General features: G+C 29.4%; 1 protein-coding gene across 1 annotated transcript in view; it reads left to right on the top strand.

Annotated features, from left to right (window-relative positions):
• The first annotated feature begins 2,242 nt into the window (after window positions 1-2,242).
• The window catches only part of Con (leucine rich repeat protein connectin), a 69,645-nt gene continuing 65,887 nt past the window's right edge, over window positions 2,243-6,000 (top strand). The window contains exon 1 of the mRNA XM_018446075.1: window positions 2,243-2,322. The gene's annotated coding sequence lies outside the window, so the exon portion shown is untranslated. The remainder of the gene's footprint in view (window positions 2,323-6,000) is intronic.

The raw sequence follows: 6,000 nt of genomic DNA, 5'->3' as shown, positions 1-6,000 counted from the left end.
CGCCTCTTCCCCGTCCTCGCATTCGCCTGCATCCCTTCAGCAGCCGACAACTTGAACAAATTATCTGCCCCCGTGCGCTCGCGGCGAAAAGGAATTTTCAAGCGGAATAAGAATCAAGAACTCGTGAGAGCGATATCATCGTCTGATTTGCGATTCCGCAAATGTAATTGTTCGATGGATTCTTCGTACTTTTCCGCGGAAATATTCCGGGAAAAATTGTGGCTGCCGAGTATGTCGTCGCCGTGAAGAAATGACGAGATATTATGGCCGACATCAATTTTCTCAAGTCCTTTGAGTGACGGAATATTGCGAACTTCGGAGATAAACTTTGAGCGGGATGATGTAAATTTAACGACTAAAATTAAGTACGAGGATGAAATTATTGAGACACGATAAAGCTATTATGGTACAGATTTAATTTTAAAAACACGATTTTAGACGAAGAATATATTATAGATAAACTAAAATTTAAAACTAAAATATGAAAATACGAAACTAAAGTTTATATTTATTATTAAAGTTATTCAAGGGGGTATTATATTAATACTTTTATAACTCTGTAGAACTTGTCAGAACATTCGAGATCATTTCACTATATTTGGCAAATTTATTTATTGTAAATATTTAATAAGAATGTTATTTTAAGATTAGTGACATCTATTTTCCTATGTTTGAAATCAATTTTATCGATTAATTCGCAACGCAAAGCGTTTCTTCGTTTCTGAAAGTAACTCTACTCTTTCTTTCATCGCCAAAGTGAATGGTTCCGCCTTCGCAATCTTTTCGATGATGACGTCTCATGCCTTTGATCTAGGTGCCGGATCTTCGCTGTTTTCTTTACTTCTCCACTTCCTATCTTTACTTTCGAGGTTTCGAAACGCATCAACCGGCACTCGAAATATTAAGGAATTCCTGAATACGAAACTGCGCTATCGACGTGCATTTTATTTAAAGAGGAGAGAGAACATTCTTCAAACATTCACGTTCAAATGTAGAGCGATCTAAAAGTACTACCATCTGAAAATGTTAAGAAAAAGAATTAAAAAATTGTAGCCAATTTTAGAGATGATAGAATAAAATACACAGAAATAGTTCCCGAAATGAATGCTTGCCTAGGTAGCACAATTGATCCATTTAAATTCGAAAAGTATTTACTTTCTTAAGTTCTTTATGAATTAGCGTAATCTATTCGAAATAAACTTAAAAAGAAATAAAAAGTATATGCAAATATATTTATATATTTATATACATATTTTTGTATATATGTTACTTTTAATAAAAATGATGATTAATTTGCATAAAAATCAAAGTATGATTTATTATTACACAAAATTAAGAAATAGAAAAAGAATAACTTTTGAATTTGAAAAAGAGTTCACGATTGGTAATATAAAAGTGAAAATTTCTTTAGATTCTCTCAGGAATATTTTCAGAAATAGGACATAACATAAATTCATTTCGTTAAGTCGAAAATAAAATAGAATTCATTTTGGACTCTCTGTGCTATCTAGATACATTTTGATGCTCTAATTCTTATATAAGAAATTTGAAAAAGAAATATGAAGCCTGTAATATAATCAGAAATTTGTTTCTGGGAGTTAACAATCCTCTCTCTTCTTCCTCTCTCGCTCCTGATGTTCAATATATAGCGCCGCCATAAGGGCTATACGGAATGTCGTGTAGTCTCCGCTCGGCGTAAATTACGGCCGACCTGTAACCGGGAAACTCGATGTAATTTCCCGACGGTGACGATTAGACGCGCGAAACATAGAGCGCAAATTCTCCCAGAAGGGGTAGCAACGTGACAAATCCCAAATATTTGGAATATGCGCGACACTAGGACACGACGCGAATACGAAAATGCTCGAAAAACGGATAAATTAATATGTCTCTCTCCTCGATCAACAATTTCATGCTAGAGTGACATTTTGTTATTGAATATAAGAGGATATAATGTTAAGAGTAATTAAGAGGATATAATATTTTGTTATTGAACATGTACATATCGTTACATTTTTAATAAGATAATATATTAATACATGAAACAGTAGAGCAAGAAAATTGAAAATCCCAGAAAATCCCAGAAAATTGATGTCGATATGTGTGATTAATAATTAATTGCCCACGTGCTGCTCAACTTATCTCAAGTTTAATTTACCGGTGGAATTAATGGTCGAATTAATTACGAAATAGAGGGAAACGCTGTTTTTTCATCCTCGTCCTTCGTTTCCGTACAGATTGGATGCAGTTAACTGATCGGGGCAGCGAGCAGAACGAAATTTCCAGGATATTGAACTACGCGAAGGAAAGTGAAGTTTAACGGTGAGTACGTTTGTTTTAAAGTCGAAGCATGAATTAAAAGGAAATGCTATTTAGAATGAATCAACAGACGTACAACGTAGAAGAAAAGAATTTAAAAGAATTAAAAATGGAGAAAGTGTACGACTTTTAATATTTTTTTTTTAGAATATTAAATTTTTTAGATATTTAAATTATATTATTATTTTTACATTTATATTATTATTTATATTACTATATTAGTATTTTACATTATTTAACTATATAAATTTACGTACTATTATATTTTTAAGAATATTAATTATAAAATTTTTAATAATTTTATTTTATTTCATTCTATTATTATTTCTCGTGTTATTTGTATTGTATTTTGCTTTTAGAGAGAGAATTTAAACAACTTTAAAAAATAATTATCTTTAATTTATAAATAATAAAAATAAGTAAAAGTAAAAATTAATTCTAAAGATTAGAACATTAAAAAATGAAATACATTATTAATTAATAATAAATTATTTCTTATGCACGTATATCTTTTAATGTATTTTAAATATTTTATTTCTGTAACAATGATATTTTTACTTCAGGTTCATATTAATTTTACAAAAAATTTACTGTAAAATTACGTTGGTTATTACACAAATTGTCATTGTTATATAGAATAGTTATAGAATATTTAAACAAATCGCTACACAAATACTTTGCAATGAATTTTATTTTTTGACGATTTTTAGTTTTTTCAAAATTTCCGAGAAACAAAAGCGCGGACACACGCAAATATAAAATAACATTCAAAATTAAATTAAAGTTCGTATTTTCCCGCATGATTCGGTTACCGTGCCAAATATATAGACTTCCGTGGGAAATTTCTTCTTGTTCCAGCTAATTGAAACCGAACAAAGACCTATAATTAAAGCCAATGGAATTTAATCATCAGTTATAACTGTGATATAAGGATGATGTAAAGATTTTTAAATCATAATTATTTTTATTTTTTAAATTTAATTAACACGAAAATTATTAAACTTTTTCACTTAAAAACTATTTTCTTTATTTTTAAGACATTAAATGTTACATGTAAAGCTAGTTTAGTGTTCTAATTAATATTTTAATATCGTTTAATAATAATAATAATAAATACTAATTTTTAAAACAAAGGAAAAAGTAATGTAAGAAATAGACCGTTAACACCAAAAAAGTTAAGATTTATGGAGATTTTATATATATATTCACTTGCATGTGCACAAGCGATACATATTTTACAGTACTTAACGTTGTACCCGCATGCGGATGTCGGATAGTCTTGGTTTTGTTTACACACGACGTCTTAAGGCAAGAGATTGGAAGGAGCTGTTTATCTAACTAACACAACTTCCATATGATAAGTCGGTAACTATACTTGAACGTATAAATAACTCGCTAAGTAAAATAATTCCATCGACATGTACTCAGTAGACACTATTGATATGCTTTTCTTTCAAATTCGAAATGTTCAATTTATCTGTTTCATATCGTATATTACAATACAATCCACTATGATATAATAGAATGGATATATCGAATGGAAACATTATATATATTAAATAATTCAGTAATTTCTGAATAAATCCTCAAACTAAATTAAAAATGTTTTAAAAAATGTCTGATCAACTGAGTCGAAAAATTAATCTCAGAAATAGAAGCAATTTTCAATTTTAATAATATTCAGTAATGTATTTTTGCATAGATTTATATAATTCCTTTTCTACATAACTTAATTCTTGCAGTTATTTTTTACATATGAAAATGTTAGATAATAATTATAAAACAAATACTTAACATGATATATTTTGCATAATATATAATGTATTTTATTTTTATATACTTTATCGTAGATGTCTTGTAAAACTATTTTATTAGTATATCGTAAAATATCCATTGTGTGACGATTCTAATAATTTTATACATGAAATGACATGATTAATTTTTTATTTTATGTTAGATAGTTTTTATTCCGGTATTGGGCAAATAATATTCAAATGATTTGTCGTCTAAATCTTAAAACCTTTTATCACGAATACATATTGAAATGAAATATTTTTCTCTTATATTGTGCAATTTTTAAATTTATGCATCTATGACTGTACTGCATGTCTATTTTATTTAACTGTCCGCCTAGACAGACATCCTTCGATATTCTTTGATGTTGCATTACCGGACGGGATTTAATCAGTCGCAAGTAATTCGGCAAAAGCGCAGAGCAAAAGGTGTCACCGCGAGCAGCGGTTTCGGCGGAAATGAAAGGTTCCCGTGCACTCTCGGTGTATATTGCAATCGCAGCGCTTTGTCGTTGCATGTGTCGCGGACATGGGAATGAAGTGGATCGCCAAGGGTAGTCGATTTAAGAGTCGTCATTAACGCCTGAAGCGTATTACGAGTGTGTTGTTGACAGCGCAAAACTACAGTCTCTTACAATCGTACGTTTATATGGTTCCAACCATATAAACGACATTATATTAATTACTTAATTTTAAGCGAATTGTTTAAAATTAAAAAGACATAATTTTATTATCGGAAAATATTATTCTTGAAAATAAAATATTCCTTCATAAGCAGGACATTTTAACACGTGATTTATAAGTCTTTAACCTCTTGACTCTCATGCTAACTTTCTAGGCTTATAGTTTGCAAGTGGAGCGAGCGGTTGACCTCAAAACATTTTCTGTATAATAGCGTTTATAATGTTACAAATTATATTAAAATATAATAAATAAACATATTAATAGTTATAATACATTGTCATTTACTTTTATTTTGTATTGATTTAGAACATCTTTAAAATTAACTATAATAACAAAATAATTATCATAGATTTGGTACTCTATACTCTAGTTGTTGTTTTTTTACTCTATACTCTAGTAACTTGTTATTTTTGCATAATAACACAATTCCGTAAATAACTTAAATGTTATTAAACTGATATTAATTTTTCAAATTGTAAATAAAAGTCAATTCTTTAAAGTAGTAATAATATAATATTCCCAAGAATGGAATTATCATCCCAAGTAAATAAAATATATCTTTTTGAAAATTGTATATATTGTAGGATTTATCTGTCACAACAAAAATTTATAATTTAAAAATCAATTAGGAAGATGCGCAAAATTATCAAAATCTGATGGAACAATCATTTTTTAGGCAAACAGTTCGCTTCGCATGACAGTCAAAAGTTTAGTGTGATTTTGTAAATGATTTAGTTTGTTAAATAATATCTTTTTGTGAAAATAGCTTTTGGAAAATGTTAAAGCATTTTTAACGATTCCATAAATAAGCTGTGATAACTTAGATTCGTTCCTTTTAGATATATCTCTAAAAATTATATCTAGCAAATGTTAAGATGTTTATGCCATCTGCTGCACACGAGGAAAAGAAGTATCATTTCTCCCTCTTCGTGCACGCTCTCACTACTCTTCACATTTGTGTGATTACGTGACCATGCGTACAATGAGAATGTGAGTGAAATATGTCACGCGGTCACGCAAATGTGAACAAGTAGGTGAGCAGTATAGAAAGAAAAATGGTAAATGATAGGGAAACAAGAGGGTAAAGAATATGCTGTTTCGTAGTTGCTGAGAATAATGCGAATGCACTAATAAATTGTTGGTCAAGTTTTTGAACGTGTAACAGTTTCACCGTGGGTATGTTGGATGGTGTTGCAACGGCTGG

The sequence above is a fragment of the Mycetomoellerius zeteki genome, unplaced genomic scaffold, assembly GCF_001594055.1.
Source record: "Mycetomoellerius zeteki isolate Tzet28-1 unplaced genomic scaffold, Tzet1.0 scaffold105, whole genome shotgun sequence".
Classification (NCBI taxonomy): Eukaryota; Metazoa; Arthropoda; class Insecta; order Hymenoptera; family Formicidae; genus Mycetomoellerius; species Mycetomoellerius zeteki.
This window is presented reverse-complemented; position numbering and strand designations above follow the sequence as displayed.